Source organism: Papio anubis, chromosome 15 (assembly GCF_008728515.1).
Source record: "Papio anubis isolate 15944 chromosome 15, Panubis1.0, whole genome shotgun sequence".
In the NCBI taxonomy this organism is placed as follows: domain Eukaryota; kingdom Metazoa; phylum Chordata; class Mammalia; order Primates; family Cercopithecidae; genus Papio; species Papio anubis.
Window position 1 is genome coordinate 69,293,743 of NC_044990.1, and position 19,387 is coordinate 69,313,129.

At 36.2% G+C, this 19,387-nt stretch overlaps 1 long non-coding RNA gene across 5 annotated transcripts in view; it reads right to left on the bottom strand.

Moving 5' to 3' along the window:
- Positions 1–489: 489 nt before the first annotated feature.
- LOC103879390 overlaps positions 490–19,387 on the bottom strand; it is a 221,565-nt gene continuing 202,667 nt past the window's right edge. Inside the window, exons 7-10 of one of the 5 annotated variants that reach the window (XR_002518468.2) lie at positions 14,644–14,742; positions 7,010–7,173; positions 6,779–6,891; positions 490–657 (exon numbers count right to left, since the gene is read on the bottom strand). This is a non-coding gene — a long non-coding RNA (uncharacterized LOC103879390). Of the gene's footprint in view, positions 658–6,247; positions 6,892–7,009; positions 7,174–14,643; positions 14,743–19,387 lie in introns of all 5 variants that reach the window. The other 4 variants (XR_004178533.1, XR_002518470.2, XR_002518469.2 and 1 more) reach the window with 4 other exon arrangements.

Below are 19,387 nucleotides of genomic sequence, written 5' to 3' on the forward strand. Positions count from 1 at the left end.
TGGCAGTTGCTTCCCTGTGTACAACTATTGTCGGCATTGTGGTGAAACTTTAAAATAACATGCGTGACTAGGAAAAGGCAATAAGCCTCTTTAAAAAGGTAAATGTAAATTACAAAGATGTGTTGTTCTGGAAATAGTTCTGCAGAGACCTGTTATCTGCCACTTCCTACCTCTGACTGCCAGCAAGTTATGGAGCATTAAGTTAGTGCCCTCATTTCTAAAAAGAATGGCTTAGACTAGTAATTTTTAACTTTCTTTTCCCTTGTAAAATGTTGTAATTTTGTATCAAAATATACCAAAAGGTAAGAGAAAAGGCAATGATGTGAGGTTTGCTGAGCATCAAAAGATATGCTGACTCTTCGTTCTTTTTTAAAATTGTATTTTATTAAATATGGACAAATTATATTTGCATATACTTATGAGGCACGAAGTGATGCCATGATATCTATGCACACAATGTGGAATGATTGAGTCAAGCCAATTAATGTATTCACCATTTCAAATATTTATCATTTATTCCTCCTGTTTAACTGGAATGTTGTGCACTTGACACTGTACTTCCCACTCCCCAGCCTCTTGTAGCCATCATTCTACTTTATCTTCTATAAGTTTGATTGTCTTAGATTCCACAAACACATAACTGTCGATTCACCAAGGCTGAAATGAAGGAAAAAAATGTTAAGGGCAACCAGAGAGAAAGGTCAGGTTACCCACAGAGTGAAGCCTATCAGACTAACAATGGATCTCTCTACCAAAACCGTACAAGCCAGAACAGAGTGTAGCCCAATACTCAACATTCTTTTGTTTTTCTATTTTTTTTTTTTTTTTGAGACAGAGTCTGGTTCTGTCGCCCAGGTTGGAGTGCAGTGGCGCAATATCGGCTTACTGCAAGCTCCACCTCCCAGGTTCATGCCATTCTCCTGCCTCAGCCTCCTCAGTAGCTGGGACAACAGATGCCCACCACCATGCCTGGCAAATTTTTTGTATTTTTAGTAGAGATGGGACAAGAGAAGAATTTTCAACTCAGAATTCTATATCAGGCCACACTAAGCTTCATAAGTGAAGAAGAAATAAAACCCTTTACAGACAAGCAAATGCTGAGGCATTTTGTCACCACCAGGCCTACCTTACAAGAGCTCCTGAAGGAAGCTCTAAATTTGGAAAGGAAAACCTGGTATGAGCCACCATAAAAACAAACCAAAATGTAAAAACCATCAACACTATGAAAAAGCTGCATCGAGTAATGGGCAAAAATAACCAACTAGCATCATAATGACAGGATCAAATTTACACATCACAATATTAACCTTAAATGTAAATGGGCTAAGTGCCCTAATTAAAAGACACAGACAGGCAAATTGGATAGAGTCAAGACCCATCAGTGTGCTGTATTCAGGAGACCCATCTCACTTGCAAAGACACACAGAGGCTCAACGCAAAGGATAGAGGAAAATTTACCAAGCAAATGGAAAGCAAAATAAAGCAGGGGTTGCAATCCTGGTCTCTAATAAAACAGACTTTAAACCAACAAAGATCAAAATAGACATGAAGGGCATTACATAAATGGTAGAGGGGTCAATGCAGCAAGAAGAGCTAACTATACAAAATATACATGCACCCAAAATGGGAGCACCCAGATTCATAAAGCAAGTTCTTAGAGAGGAAAATGAGACGGAGGCTCACACACAATAATATTGGGAGACTTTAACAACCCATTGTCAATATTAGACAGATCAACAAGATAGAAAATTAACAAGGATATTCAGGTCTTCAACTCAACTCTAGACCAAGCAGACCTAATAGACATTTACAGAACTCTCCACTCAAAATAAACAGAATATACATTCTTCAAAGCACCACATAGCACTTATTCTAAAATTGGCCACATAAATGGAAGTAAAACACTCCTCAGCAAATGCAAAAGAACAGAAATCATAACAAACAGTCTCTCAGACCACAGTGCAATCAAATTGGAACTCAGGATTAAGAAATTCACTCAAAACCACACAACTACATGGAAACTGAATAACCTGCTCCTGAATGACTACTCAGTAAATAATAAAATTAAGGCAGAAATAAATGAGTTATTTGAAACCAATGAGGACAAAGACACAGTATACCACAATCTCTGTGACACAACTAAAGCAGTGTTTATAGGGAAATTTATAGTACTAAATGTCCACAGAAGAAAGTGGGAAAGATCTAAAATTGATGCCCTAACGTCACAATTAAAAGAACTAGAGAAGCAAGAGCAAACAAATTCAAAAGCTAGCAGAAGACAAGAAATAACTAAGATCAGAGCAGAACTGAAGGAGATAGAGATACAACAAGCCCTTCAAAAAAATCAATGAATCAAGGAGGTGGTTTTTTGAAAAGACACAAAATAGATAGACCACTACTAGCCAGAAGAATTAAGAAGAAAAGAGGGAAAATCAAACAGACACAGTAAAAAATGATAAAGGGGAGATCACCACTGATCCCACACAAATACAAACTGCCATCAGAGAATACTATAAACATCCCTACACAAATAAACTAGAAAATCTTAAAGAAATGCATAAATTCCCAGACACACACACCCTCCCAAGACTAAACCAGGAAGAAGTTGAATCTCTGATTAGACCAATTACAAGTTCTGAAATTGATGGAGTAATTAATAGCCTACCAAGCAAAAAAAGCCCAGAACCAGATGGATTCACAGCTGAATTCTACCAGAGGTACAAAGAAAAGCTGGTACAAATTTTTCTGAAACTGTTCAAAAAAAAATAGAAAAAGAGGGACACCTCCCTAACTCATTTTATGAGGCCAGCATCATCCTGATACCAACACCTGGCAGAGACACAACAAAAAAAGAAAATTTCAGGCCAATATCCTGATGAACATTGATTAGAAAATCCTCAATAAAATACTGGCAAACTGAATCCATCAGTACCTCAAAAAACTTACCCACCATGATCAAGATCGGGTTCATCCCTGGGATGCAAGGCTGATTCAACAAATGCAAATCAATAAACATAATGCATCACATAAACAGAACCAATGACAAAAACCACATGATTTTCTCAATAGATGCAGGAAAGGCCTTCGATAAAATTCAACACACCTTCGTGCTAAAAACACTCAATAAACTAGGTATTGATGGAATGTATCTCAAAATAATAAGAGCTATTTATGACAAACCCACAGCCAATATCATACTGAATGGGCAAAAGCTGGAAGCATTCCCTTTGAAAACCAGCACAAGACAAGGATGACATCTCTCACCACTCCTATTCAACATAGTATTGGAAATTCTGGCCAGGGCTATCAGGCAAGAGAAGGGTATTCAAATAGGAAGAGAGAGAGTCAAATTATATCTTGCATATGACATGACTATATATTTAGAAAACCCCATCATCTCAGACCAAAAACTCCTTAAGCTGAAGTCTCAGGATACAAAATCAATGTGCAAAAATCACAAGCATTCCTATACACCAATAACAGACAAACAGAGAGCCAAATCATGAGCAAACTCCCATTCACAATTACTACAAAGAGAATAAAATACCTAGGAATACAACTTACAAGGGGCGTGAAGGACCTCTTCCAGGAGAACTACAAACCAGTGCTGAAGGAAATAAGAAAGGACACAAACAAATGGAAAAACATTCCACGCTCATGAATAGAAAGAATCAATATCGTGAAAACGGCCATACTGCCCAAAGTAATTTGTAGATTAAATGTTATTCCCATCTAGCTACCACTGAATTTCTTCACAGAATAGAAAAATCAACTTTAAATTTCATGTGGAACCAAAAAAGAGCCCATATAGCCAAGATAATCGTAAGCAAAAAAAACAAAGCTGGCAGCGTCATGATACCTGACTTCAAACTACACTACAAGGCTATAGAAACCAAAACAGCTTGGTACGCGTAGCAAAACAGATATATAGACCAATGGAACAGATCAGAGGCCTCAGAAATAACACCACACATCTAAAATTATCTGTTCTTTGACAAACCTGACAAAAACAAGCGATGGGGAAAGAATTCCCTATTTAATAAATGGTGTTGGGAGAACTGGCTAACCATACAGAGAAAACTGAAACTGGACCCCTTCCTTACACTTTATAAAAAAATTAACTCAAGATGGATCAAAGACTTAAACATAAGACCTAAAACCATAAAAACCGTACAAGAAAACACAGGCAATACCATTCAGGATATAGGCATGGGCAAAGTCTTCATGACTGAAACACCAAAAGTAATGACAACAAAAGCCAAAATTGACAAATGGGATCTAATTAAACTAAAGAGTTTCTGCACAGCGGAAGAAACTATCAGCAGAGTGAACAGGCAACCTACAGAATGGGAGAAAATTTTTGCTATCTATCCATCTGACAAAGGGCTAATATCCAGAATATACAAGGAACTTGAACAAATTTACAAGAAACGAGCAACTCCATCAGAAAGTGGGCAAAGGATATGAACAGACACTTTGCAAAAGAAGACATTTATGCAGCCAAAAAACATATGAAAAAAAGCTCATCATCACTGGTCATTAGAGAAATGCAAATCAAAACCACAATGAGACAGCATCTCACGCCAGTTAGAGTGGCGATCATTAAAAAGTCAGAAAACAATAGCTGCTGGAGGGCATGTAGAGAAATAGGAACACTTTTACACTGTAGGTGGCTGTCGGTGGGAATGTAAACTAGTTCAACCATTGTGGAAGACTGTGTGGTGATTTCTCAAGGATCTAGAACTAGAAATACTATTTGACCCAGCAATCTCATTACTGGATATATACCCAAAGGATTATAAATCATTCTACTATAAAGACACATGCAAGCATATGTTTATCGCAGCACTATTCACAATAACAAAGACTTGGAACCAACCCAAATGCTCATCAATGTCAAACTGGATAAAGAAAATGTGGAACATATACAACATGGAATACTATGCAGCCATAAAAAAAAGAATTATTTCATGTCCTTCGCAGGGACATGGGTGAAGCTGGAAACCATCATTCTCAGCAAACTAACACAAGAACAGAAAATCAAATACCACATGTTCTTACTCTTAAGTGAGAGTTGAACAATGAGAACACATGGACACAAGGAGGGGAACATCACACACTAGGGCCTGTCATGAGATAGGGGAATAATGGAGAGATAGCATTAGGAGAAATACCTAATGTAGATGACTCGGGTTGATGTGTGCAGCAAACAATGTTGGCACATGTATACCTGTGTAACAAACCTGCACATTCTGCACATGTATCCCAGAACTCAAAGTATTAAATAAAAATATATGCTAATAAAGCAACTATTTAAAATTTTTAAAAATTGTTTATTGATGAATGTGCTCCTGTTTGTTTGTTTTTTTTTTTAGATTATAATCTGTGAACTGGTTAGTGAATCAGGGTATTACATTTGTAGTCAGGAACATTCGCCTGCCTCACTTGACCACTGGAGTGGTGGACAGACATCCCTTTCTCAGCACTGTCATCTAAATTGATGGACTGTTCTTTTAGTACTTCAGTTGTCTTAGGCAAGAAAACTAACCATTATGCCCAATGATTATCTGCATAGTATTTTAATAGCAAAATTTATGTCTGCTTTTCTCACTTTATAAAATTGAGTCTCTAGAAATTTTAATATTTTGATAGATGTCTTCTGCTCTGAATAAACTTGTTTTAAAGTGAATTTTGGAAGGCAATGGTAAATAAGAAATGCAGACCCTCTGTGTTTGAATGCCTTAAATATCTGTTTGGTGATTTGTTTCCTGCTTTTACATATGTATTTGCTTGTTTTTATTGCCTTGGTAAGGACTGAATTCTTTTAAGAGCTAAACGTAGGATAAAAGTTTGTTTCATTCTTTCCTAATATTAACCAAACTAAAATTTTCCATATTCTCATAAGCTATGAATCAAAACCCAAAACAAGCTCCCTGTCAGAAACCAAACAGTGCATTTTTATGTATGGTTGCCAAATAGTTGCTAATTCTATGAGTTTCTAAACCACTCTCCCTGGTTTGCTATCATTTATAAAGGGAAAAACAAGTACATGTGTTGTTTCCTTGAATATATTTGAAAACACATTAATGCTTTAGGGAGAGTAGTTTTTATATGTTGACATTTATTTCTTCTTTTGCAATTGTGTATTTGTAACTTGTCTTCTCTTATTTTTATTGTCTCACTAATCTTTCCCCGTAGCAGATCCTCTATACTTTATTAGAAATACTTGGCTTTTTCAGAAATGTACCTGTTATATCCCTGTGGAAGTAAATTGGCCTCAGTTGTCCTCTTAGCACATCAGCTTTCGGGGAATAAATTGGAGGCCCTAGAAGTGTTTCTTAACATGAATCTGATGCTTCAAAGAAATCTCTAGAAAACATACTATTTAGAAACAATCATGCTTAAATATTTGTAGTTAAAAAAATCCAGGCTTTCATTTCATATAAAAACTGGATTTTTATATTTCTGCAGTTAATCTGATTTTTCACTATATTCTAAATTAAATCTTTTTATGATTTACGCATGTAATTATACTTCTATACTCCTGAATATTTGAAAATAGTTGTAGTTTCCTCTGAGATAAGCATGGCATTGATTTACCTGAGAAATATATTACACATTACCCATTTTTGCCAAAATTTAAATGCCTTACAGTTGTGGAGACTCCTTTATGAATACACAAAGGTCATATTAGGTAATAACATTTGTTGACATTTTAGTTTCGCTCAGTATTATGTTATAATTACAGTCTTTCTAGAGTTGTGGGTGTTTAGCTAACCTATCTTTAGAGTAATTTTTCTTCAAGCTTTTGTAAATCTCTTTGTAGGTAGTGACCTCACTTCTAGATTTTCTTCTTATATCAGGAAATATTTCACCTCCCATAAATCATATCTAGAAAAATGGAAAACAAATAGTCATATTGGTTGGTGATTGTGAGTTTTCTACTAAATTTTATTAAATATCTGATCAATTATCTTTTTTAATGTAATCATTATAACATGTTACATACACCATGAGAATGAGAATGTGTTTAATTCTTTTTGGCGAGGAGAGTCTCTTTTTATATCCTCCTGGGATGCATAGAATTAAACATCTTTTAGACAAATTTCTCTCATTATGCTACTGTTTAATATTCTTATCCTTGGTTTTATGTAGGTTACAGTTCCTCTTCACCTAGAGAATAAATAATACCAAATTCTCAGTCACTGAAAACAACCTACAACCTGTATCCAAACCATCTTTTCTCCTGATTTTGTTTTTTAGTTTCTCTTTGTATATTTCATCATTCCTTACACAGAGTTAGCAAAATAAATTGGTTTAATAAATGAATTAATGAATCCTTTCAGGAATGAATAAATAACACTCACACTTAATCAGGTCAATATCAACATTCTAGAAAAATGAGTTCATCTGACATTTTCTAAGGAAGTCTTGCTTTTCCACTTCCCTCTCTCTGATCCTGCATCCCACAATCTCTACCTCTACATGATAGAATTCCAGTTGTTTTCCAGGTACAGCTCAAATGTCTTTCCTGATGTATCTTAGAAGCAATTTCCCCATTTCCTGAGTTCCACAGACCCTGCATTTCTCCCAAGAGGTGGCATTACGACTATAGTAAAGCCAGCTAGTGATTATCTGGCGCTTATTAGTTTCCATACATAGTTCTTTATTCATTGTTTTCAACCTCATGTAACCTTTACAAACTAAAAAAAAAGAGAGAAAGATACAAAGCTGAGGAAACTGGGGCAGAGAGTATTCATAAGGAATTGAATTTTGATTGGAACTCAAGAAGCTTGATCCACAGTATTATGATTATCTCTATATATAAAATTTATTTCTATGTTATATATATGATATACACATATATGCACGTGCGTGTGTGTGTGTATGTGTGTGTATATATATATATGCTCACAAAGGATCTTCAAATAGAATTGCACCACATGTATGATTTGAACTTGACCTGTGTGCTTCTTATGTATGGCCCGTCAATACTGTTGCAACACCAAGTAACTATCTCTTGGTTTTTCCAACATCTATCATGTTATTCAAGCCCAAAATATACCTAATTGTATGATGCCATTAGACCAATCTTGCTTCCTGTTTCTGAATAATTATCATTTTCTTCCTGACCTTTAATCTTTCTGAAATGAATAACTCTTCTGTCTGCAACTAACTTTAGATAAGTACATTCATAGAGGCCAATTTGTAAGATGAATGTGTTATAAACAAGTTGAAACGATAACAAATAGAAAGTTTAATTATATTACAACAGTATTTTAAAAATTATATTGCACATTTTATCTCACTATTATCAAAACTCTATTTCAAGAAGCTAATACATAGAGATAAACAGATAAATAGGCCTCTTACACTTGGAGAATTCCTGGTTTCCTCATCTAGGTTTCTATAGCTCATATTTCAATCACCTCACTTACCAAATTTTATTATATTATTTTTCATTTCGTGTGTATGTCTTTCTCCAGTCTGTGGGTTTCTTGAGGATGGTAGCTCTTTTAAATATAGATATTGACCCAGCATGGCATTTTCTTTTTTAAATTTTTTTTTTATTCTATTGGGTATATAACAGATGTATTTATGGGGCACATGAGAATTTTTATACAGGCATACAATGTGTAATAATCTTAACAGGGTAAATGGGGTATCTATCACCTCACTTACCATGTCTTTGTATTACAAAATTCCAATTATACTCTTAGTTATTTTAAAATATACAATAAATTAATGTTGACTGTAGTCACCCTGTTGTGCTATCAAATACTAGATCTTACTCATTCTTACTATATTTTTGTACCCATTAACCATTCTCACTCCTTCCACCCACAATACCCACCCACACGCTTTCCCAGCCTCTGGTAACTATCCTTCTACTCTCCATCTCCATAGCAGGACGTTTGCTGATGATCTAACCTAATAAAGCCTTCTCCCCTATCTCACTCTTTTCCTGCAAATTACTCTGTTATATTAATAGACCAAAATTACCTTGCTAATTTTTTTTTTGTCTCTTAATATTTTCTATATCCAATCTATCACCTCCTCCTTCTAACCTCCCATAAGAGCAGGAACTTGTCTTTCTCCACATTGAATTTCCTGGGCAGAGAAGTGGACCTGGCCCTCGGTAGGTGCTCAATATATACTTGTTTAATGAATAATGGATTCTCAGTAGTTCGTTTTGGAATTTCTGAGTGATGATTATAAAACCACAATATTTGGTTATAATATCAAGTAAACTTTAAAATCGCTTTCATGAAAGAAAAGTCAAATTGGGATCTGTTTTTTGCATCTTACATCTAACCTGATTTAGTTCTCTTCATATAGAAAGCTTCACAGAAATACTTGTTTAAATATTAAATTAGATAAATAAGTTTTTAAAAATCTAGTTGTCCCTGGTATTCACTAATATGGGTAAGTTTACATTTTCATCAATAAGAATTTGATTAGAAATGTTCCTAACATTAATAATTTGGTATCTTATCTCAATTGTTTTGTAATGAATGTTGTAGCTACTGTATCACTTATTTCCTCATTTGAATGGCATTTTCTGTAATAGTGGGGTTTTGTTTGTTTTATTTTCATAATTTTAGATCACAGACCACTTTGAGAGTCTGATGAAAGGGATGACATTTCTCTTCAGAAGAAATAAATATGTAATGATATACAGAAAACTTTCCATACAATTTCAGGTAGTCTCTGAGTTGCAGTAATACCTCTTTGCCAAACTGATAGCTTGTGTGGTTTTGATGGAAGATCAAGAAATAAAACATGCATATACCCATAGAACAGCAAGAAATAGTTCTATTGTAACATCATGGACTCTAGGGCGAAAACACACTCTAGAAAAAATATAAAATAAAATTGGACCAAGTCTCTGAGCTTCTCTAATCACTTACATCTCCCTCTGAGACCACCAAGACGACCAAGACTTCCAAACTTTAGGTTTGCCATGAGGAGGAACAGGGGAAGTACAGGAAGGGGTAGGATTTACTACCTGTATATTTTCTGTATTGCCCATTTCCTGGTTGGGTAGTCAAACTAAGTGAAAGTAACTGCAGCTGGATTCAAGAATTCCTTTTTGTCCTAAGCCTGGATCAATTCTGTGAGCCTGGTCTAACTCCTTTGGCATACTCCTAAGAATCTGTCTCATTGATTTTGTGATTTAATATGAGAGTGACTGGAGACAGTGTTAGGGATAAACTAACTTTTGGAACAGGAATTGCCTGTAAGAATTTTTGGCATTTGATGACCTGTAAGTGTTTACAGAAATAAACATGAAAGGTTAAAGTGTGGTTTGGGTTTTAGTTTCTTGTCACTCTTTATTACTCTGGAGGCTGAATGCTTCCATAGGAATGGTCTATAAAAGTGAATTTCATGTTTGAAGTAAACACATTGTAATTTAAAAGGACTCTTCTGAGCACCAGCACCAAGGATAATTCTCTTAGCTCATTCCCAGCCCTTGCTTGGACTCTGCCTGCAGTAGTACTGATGATAAGGAAGTGCAAACTAATAGGAAGAAGTTCAAGAAGATGAGAGACATACAGGAAACCAGTATTCCAGCCTAGTAAGGAAAAGAGCCTCTGATGAACAATCTTATAGGGAAATATTGAACTTGCACCAATTCCTGGACATTATCAGTGGGAATTAAAGAATGGTAGATTGTCAAGAAAAGTCTTGTATGCAATGAGTTTTACGGGTACTCATGATCTATTCTTGGCATTGGCGATACGTGTTTCCATTGTTGCTGATTAATAAACTCATTTCACCACCATGGATGTTCAGAATGTGACTTCATAACTGGAATTTCACCTCTTATCTTACCTTTAGGCAGAGGAAGTAATTGAGTGGTTGATGGACTTTTAAAACAGCAATGCAAAAACTGAAAGAGAAGGACTCTAATTTTGCTGGGACTTAATGAAAGATACTAATGTGAAGGAATAAACATGAGGGGTTTTGAACAACATTCTTCTAACTGCTATTAATTCTAGCTTCTTATTCCAATGGTTGCTACTATGGACATCACAAGGTTGTACCACTCTGCCCCACCTAAGAGAATGGTAGATTCAAGAGCAACAGCAAACAGTCTCCTTAACTGCAAAGCCATCTATTTCTACAATGCCTCATGTAAAGGTTTTCCTTTCTGGCTTTAACAACAAGACATTGTACCAGGGAGAAATGCGGACAAATTAATGTAGACTAACAGGAGAAGGCAGTGGTATAAAAAGAACAGAAACTTTCTAAGTAGTACACGAGCTCAACTGGTCTTTTTCTATAGTGTCTAGATAAAAATAAATCTTGTGAGGTCCCAGGTTGCTATTTCTGGCATGAGACCATATATCGTACCAGAAAAGTGGTCAGAGGGGATTGCAAAAGTCAGGGGGAAGCCTAGTTAACAAAAAGAGTGAGGACCACATCAGTTACATTCATGGACAAGCTTATCACAAGAGGTGTGCATTAGTTAGTTTTCACACTGCTGTAAAGATACCACCTGAGACTGGGTAATTTATAAAGGAAAGAAGTTTAATTGACTCACAGTCCTGCATGGCTAGGGAGGTCTCAGGAAGTTTAAAATCATGGCAGAAGGTGAAAGAGAAGCAAGCACCTTTTTCACAAGGTGTCCAGAGAGACAGCACAGGGGAAACTGCCACTTTTAAAATCATCAGATCTCATGAGAACTCACTCACTATCACTAGAACAGCATGGGAGAACCGCCTACATGATCCAATCATCTCCCACCTGGTCCCTCTCTCAACACATAGAAGTTGCAATTGAGATGAAATGTGGATGGGGACACAGAGCCAAACCATATCATTCCACCCCGACCCCTCCCAAATCTCATGTCCTTTTCACATTTCAAAACCAATCATGCCTTCCCAACAGTCCCCCAAAATTTTAACTTACTTCAGCATTAACCCAAAAGTCCAAGTCTAAAGTCTCATCTAAGACAAGGTGAATCCCTTCGACTTATGAGCCTATACATTCAAAAGCTGCTTAGTTACTTCCAAGGCACAATGCAGGTACAGGAATTGGGTAAATGTCCACATTCCAAATGGGAGAAATTGGCCAAAACAAAGGGGCTACAGGCCCATGGAAGTCCAAAACTCAGCCAGACAGTCATTAAATCCTAAAGTTCCAAAATCTCCTTTGACTCCATATCTAACATTCAGGGCACATTGATGCAAAGGGTGGGTTTCCACAGCCATGGGCAGCTCCATCCCTGTGGCTCTGCAGGGTAACTCCTAAGGCTGTTTTCATGGGCTGTGTCGAGTGCCTGCAGTTTTTTCTAGGCACATGGTGCATTCTGCCAGTGGATCTACCTTTCTGGGGTCCTTCATCTCACAGCTCCACTAGTCAGTGCCCTAGTGCGGACTCTGTGTAGGGGCTCCAACCCCACATGTCCCCTCTGCCCTGCACTAGCAGAGGTTCTCCATGAGGGCTCCACCCCTGAAGCTGAATCCTGCCTGGAAATCCAGGCATTTTTATACATCCTGTAAAATCTAGGCAGAAGTTCCCAAAGGTCAACTCTTGTCTTCTGTGCATCTGCAGGCCCAACAGCACATGGAATTTGCCAAAGCTTGGGGCTTGCACCCTCTGAAGCAATGGCCCAATCTATACCTTGGACTGTTTTAGCCGTGACTGGAGCTGGAGAAACTGGGATGCAGGGCATCAAGTCCCGAGGCTGCACAGAGCAGCAGGGCCCTGGGCCTGACCCAGGAAACAATTTTTCCCCTTTTAGTCCTCTGGGCCTGTGCTAAAAAGATACTACCTGAGACTGGGTAATTTATAAATGGAAGACATTTAATTGATCACAGTTCTGCATGGCTGAGGAGGCCTCAGGAAACTTACAATCATAGTAGAAGGCAAAGGAAAAGCAAGCACTTTTTTCACAAGGTGGCAGGAGAAAGAGAGACTGCAGGGGAAAGTGACACTTTTAAAACCATCAGATCTTGTGAGAACTCCCTCACTATCACGAGAACAGCATGGTGGAACTTCCCCCATGAGCTAATCACCTTCCACCAGGTCCCTCCCTTGACATGTGGGGATTACAATTTGAGATGAGATTTGGGTGGGGATGCAGAGCCAAACTGTATCAATGTGTGTAGTCCTACTAATATCCATCATATATTACACATATTGTAAGATACTGTCAGAATACAGATTAAGAGTTACACAGGTCAGATCGGCCTGGTTTTCATCACCATCCCAAGATGCATGACAACTTTAAATGCATCGATAGTGTTGAACCCCAACAAGTGAATCTTGACAAAATTCTCAAGAAATTGCTCAAAGAGATTAGGTCAAATAAACACAACTCCATACAGTGAAGAATGTGGGATGAATCCACTCATATTTCCTTTACTAGTTAAAAGTGTATTTCATTGTACCTAAGAGAAAAACCAAAATAACTACTAAATCATCTGGTAATTTAACAAGATAGAGGGTTATTTCTCTAACATAAAATCCATAGCTTTTCTGGTCCAGGAATGATACGATGTCCACTCTACAAAATCATCAGGAAACCTATGTCTCCTTCCAGCTCTCTGCTCTGCTATCCAAAAGGCTATAGCCCTCATCCTCATGGTCCAAGACCATGGCCAGTAACGATAACGGCTGGAGAACTGTCTTAGTTTGCTTGGGCTATCATATAAAGTATCATAGACTGACTGGTTTAAATAACAGAAGTTTGTGTTTTCACTGTTTTAGACCCAAAATTCTGAGATCAGGGTGCCAGCATGGTCAGGTTCTGACGAGAGCTCTCGTCCTAACTTGCAGAAGGCTGCCTTCTAAATGCATGGTGAAGTAGGGGGATGAGAAAAGAGCAAGCTCTCCTGGTCTCCTCTTACAAGAGCCTGACAGCATCATGAGAGCCCTACACTTAGGAGCTCTTCTAGACCTAATTACCTCTTAAAGGCCTCATGTCTAAATACCATCAAATTGAGGGTTAGGGCTTCAACATATTAATTTGTGGGGTTGGGAGTGGGTGAGGCACAATTCAGTCTATAGCAAGAATGCAGTTTCTGATTTGGGTGAATGTACTCACAGTCAAATAAAAAAATATAGAGAATAAAATTTTAGGGTACATCCTACAATCTCAGGAGCTAAAAAATGAACTACACTGATTCTGGAAGCACTGGCTTCCACACACAAGATGGCTAAAATCCTAACAGTTAAAGCCATGACCTTCCAACAAGCCTTTGATCTGATGTCAGTGGTCCCCAAACACAGTGGTCAGGAAAGTGTTGCCCATGACCAGATATGGCACATTGTTCACTTTTGTAAATGAAGTTTTAATGGAACATAGTCATGCTCATTTGTTCACTTATTGTCTGTGGCTTCTTGTGTACTACAGCATCAGTGTTGAATAGTGCAACTGAAACGCTTTGGCCCACAAAGTCAAAATTTGTCTAACCTTTAAAGAAATATTTTTCTACTCCTACCTTAAAGTATACTTTACAGGTTTGGGAATCTCAGGAGATGGCACAGAATGAGATTTGTGTGTGTATTTATTGTACAGTGTGGTCAAAATTTTTATCAAGTTCTCAAATTATATGTGACCTACTGATCACTAAAAAAGTTTGTAAAACCCCTATAAACCTTGAGGGAATACTGGATAAGAGATTCACTTACTTGTAAGAACATGCTGATATAGCCAGAAAAAAGACAACTGGCTTGTTAACTAATCAAGGAACTGTTTGGTGTCATGTAGATTAGTACCATAAAAGTAACCTATTATCAAAAAAAAAAAAAATTGAGTTAGAATGTCATGCGAGAACTTGGACTTCAGAGAGCCATTTGATGCCTTTGAAAATTTGTCTGCAAATACTGACATTTTACATTATTAACTAAAGCTGCAAGAAAACTCACTAGCAACTCTACTTCTGAAAGTATTTTCAATTGCTTTTGGATCACTTTAGCATTTCAAACATTCATGGAAAAATATGATATAAAAATACTTTCTTTGTGGTTACACTTATTTTAAATAATTTGCAACTAAGGCTGTTATCTATCCCCCATTCTTTTAATTTTGTTTTTAGTAACATAAATCTTTATTCACTGGACTTTCTGCTTGAATTTAAACAGCTTCATTTTTTCTATTAAGGCAAGATTCATATGACTGTTTCTTTAACAAGTGGCTTAAACTATTGAAATGAGAGATGCCAATATTGCCATTTCTTAGAAAATATGGTCTATGTCCTGATTATTTCAAAAGAAACATCAATTGTGCCCCAGAAAGGCATGTAGTGTGGTAATATTAAAGTTCAAGAAAGGAAGGTAAGGCAAGGTCAGGTTTACCTCTTTTTTAAAAAATTCATAGCCTTATTAAATGTATTTTAAGCTGGCATGAAGGGAGGTATTAATAGCTCAAAAAGATTAGGCCTTTGCCTGCTAAACATCTAAAGATCATTAACATAAAACTTACATAAAATTTATCATTTCTGTGGTATGATAGGCCAATCTTTCACTTTTATACAACAATCTCTTAACACCTTGAATTTGCATAACTTATAAAACTATTTTTAAAAGTGATTTCCCATCTATTAATTCACAGCAACCCCTGAGCATGGCAATTATGCTTGCTTTTTATGGGTTACATTTTTGAGGCCCAGAGAAGTTTGGTCTGATAGAAACGTGACTTGATGAACCAAACTTCCTAGTACTGTGCTCTTTTCCTCAACTATGCTCTTAGAAAATGCCTGTATGTCTGTATACAGAGTAACAAAATAATGGTCACAAGTTAAATAAATACATGCATTTGCCATCCTTAGGCAACAGAAAATACATTTATTCATTATAGACTCAGCCTTATAAACAAAGAAAAAGTTCAACTTACTGAAAGTGTTACTTACTGAATTCCAAGTTTCTTAACATTAACTTAACATTAACATTAAGTCCCAGTTATTAAACTAGCACAACTAACATATGATATCTGGGTCATTATGATTGAACAGATATATGAAGATTTTAAGTTCAAATAGTTATTTCTTCTAGTTTCTGTTTACTCTTAGTAAGCATCTCATTTTATTCTGTGTCTTCACTCTTCCAAGTATAACCATTGTTGATGGAAAGAATGAAAGTCACCAAATATAAACGTGATGATAGAACCACTAGGCTGAATATGTAAATCAGATCTATGTAAACAGAGGCTTTCCTTTAAGTAGTTGAGCTATGGTGACCTTGTTTTCTTTGTATTTAATTCCTCTTTCCAATTAAATTTAGTAAGTATATAAAATAGCATCTTTATGTATATTAGGAGAATAAGGTCAATTATATAATTAAGAACCAGTGAGGATTACGGAACCTTGACACTGCTTTTAGTAACTTTAACAATTTGGAATCAGTCTGAATTCAAATCAACAGTCTTATAAATAAGTCAGCTCTGTTCCATTTTCTCTTAGCATTTTTGTCATTATAATCATTGTTTGTTCCTACTAAGCCAATAACCAAAAATAATTCAGCTATTTGGTTTTCTGAGTAATTCAAAGATGTGTCAACTAATTAGGCTATTTGAAAATACAATTGTAATTAAAACAATATGTACTGAGAGGGAAATGTCGTGATGTTTATGGGTTTTAGGACACCTGTGAAGTCACTGGAAATCTGCAACACAATGGGATTCTGCATAATAAAAATGTTAGAATTTACAAAATGTCATCAAATGCTCGTGGCCCACTTCTATAAAAAACATGAATAATTCACAATACTATATATGGAATTAGATTTTGCTGCCCTGATTCCATTTAAATAAATGTGTTTATGAGTCACCAATTTCATTTGCCTCTACTTCTAAGTGGTGACCTTTCACTTATGAGCTGAAAAGCAGTCAACTCTGGGTATAGAATAAGAGAAAATAAAATACATTTAAATATTTATAGTAAACGTTTATGGTAGTATGTGCATTAATGATTCTAAACACATTTTTGTTTAGAGAAAAAAGATGTATAAAATCCCTTCACTCCACAAATATTTATTTAGAAGTTACCACGTGCCTATTCAAGCATGTTATGTGGTTTCAATGAAAATTAGACAATAAAATATGGGACAAAATATAGAAAATAAAATAATGTCCAAGGCACTTTAACTTCTTATATTTTTAAAGCATGCATTTACATAGAGAATGATAATTGAAAATATGTAGTGATTCTTCCAAATTTCTACCTACTATTTATTTGTGTATTCTACACAGTTATTAGCAAATATTTATTAGAATGATTTGACAAGACATATACTCAAAACAAGGGTAATTGTAAAAATAATTTTAAAATTCAAAATATAACTTATCTCTGACTGTATCTATTGTTTTTGTTCCCATATTTTATTTTCTTTGAATAACTATCTCAATTTCCTCCCAACTCCCTCTTTATCCCAATTTATTCTAGGGCTCATATCAAAAGCAACTCTGTATAATGCTCTGCAACTTTGCTGTTATATCCATCACAGAACTGATATCCCTATACCATGCATATTTACATGGCTGTTGTATGCTCCATAATATCAGAATAAACTTTTATTCCCTTGATCCATACAGTGCTTGAGCAATATTTTGTACATGATGGATATTCAATTAATGTATGTGAAGTCCCATGTACAAAAATCTGTGATGACTATCCACTGTCTACTGCATTTGACTTATCTAAGCAAACCAAACCCTCAGCAGCTTGGCCCCAGACAATCTTTCATGTTTCATCACAATCACTCCACTTCACAATTTCCTAAAATCCATGGACAGTATCAATTGCCTTACACTTTCTCACTTTGCTTCTCTCAAGCTGTTGTAATCTGTCTTGAATATCTGCTTTCCTATTTCATCGCCTGGCCAAATCCGTTCATACCTCAAGACCCAATCAGTCATCACCTGTTTTCTATAGCACTTATTGAAAGACACCCATGACCTAAAGTACCTCTCCTCTCAACATTTACAAGATACTGTGTGGAATCGGTGTGAAGACACAGCCTCATATGGTTAGTTAGATCCTGTCCTTCTCTCACTAGTTGTCACTCTTGGATACATTTTATAATATTGAAGAATTAGAGTTTCTTCATTTGCGAGTCATCTTTATAGCACAGGGTTATGGTGAAAGTTCAATAGTATTAAAATTATAAAGTGCCAATTTCAGTATTGACAGCAAGTAATCAAGTGTGCAATCAATTTTAGGTCCCATTTCACCAAAAGGGAGGCCTTTAGAGCTGATACAATGGTCACCTCTTCTTCTTATCATGTAAACATGGTTGAGAGCCAGTTCGGGGACCAGACTGCCTGGTGGCAGATCACAGCTCTGCCCTTGAAAAGTCAGACAATTCATTTAAGTTCTCCATGCCTTAAACTTTTGATATGGTTATTGTGAAGATTAAGCTAACATTTATAAAACCATTGGTAAAGCCCCTAATGTACAGTAATTGTGAAATATTAGCTATTATTGTTCTTATTAATTACTTAAACATAATATCATCTTATTAACTATTGTGTATTAGTCAACACTTTATATATGCGATTTTACAAAACAGTAACTCAGAATAACTTAGTGGAATGAAAAAGAGGGAAGAAGGATTCCTGGGCCTGGGAAAGACAGTGGGGGTGATGACAGGATGGAAGGGCCTCTGCTGATTCTACTGAGATTCAATGCCACCGTGATACAATGTGCACCATTTTCCATATACTTGCTTCTTTTTTGTTCATTTTATTTTTTCATCTAGTGTTACATCTTGCCTTTATTTCACCTATTGTGGACAAACCTCCAAGTATCAGGAAAAATATTTTAGGCAGCTATACTTTATTTCTGTCCAAGAAAAACAATTAAAGTTCTTTCGCTCAGGGTCCATATGCCAACACCAAAGAAGAGCTCATATTTCCACTTTCCAGATCAATCTCTGTTTGCTGAGGAATGAAATAGTCTGATTGTCCAGGTCCGATCATGGTGCTGAGTTCTGTTATTTTCAGTCCTTCCAGAACTATGTTTTTTTAAACAAAAAAAGGAAAAAGGGATCCTGTTTAGGCAAAAACAATAGATGTCTACTATATTTGCTTTCTATAACAGAGAGCAACCTGGAATGGAGAGAGCGCAAAGCCACCCTCACAATAAAGGTGGTAAGAGCCTTTTTATTCTCACTACCTTCATGCAGGGCAGTTTCTCCATGCAGAGCCAAAATGGTCATTGATCAATAGATACTGGTATAGGGTTCAAATACAGAAATTTCTGAGAGCATACTGTGATGGGTGTTATGCCAAGGAGGAGCCACTTGGCAACAGAATTGATGGTGGTATTAAAACAGGACAAGGAAACATATAAGGAAACTCATTGAAGGCTTCTGAATTTGATCACTTGCCAGTTGTGTTGGCTTCATTGTGGTGAAACACAAGTATATACCTGCAGCT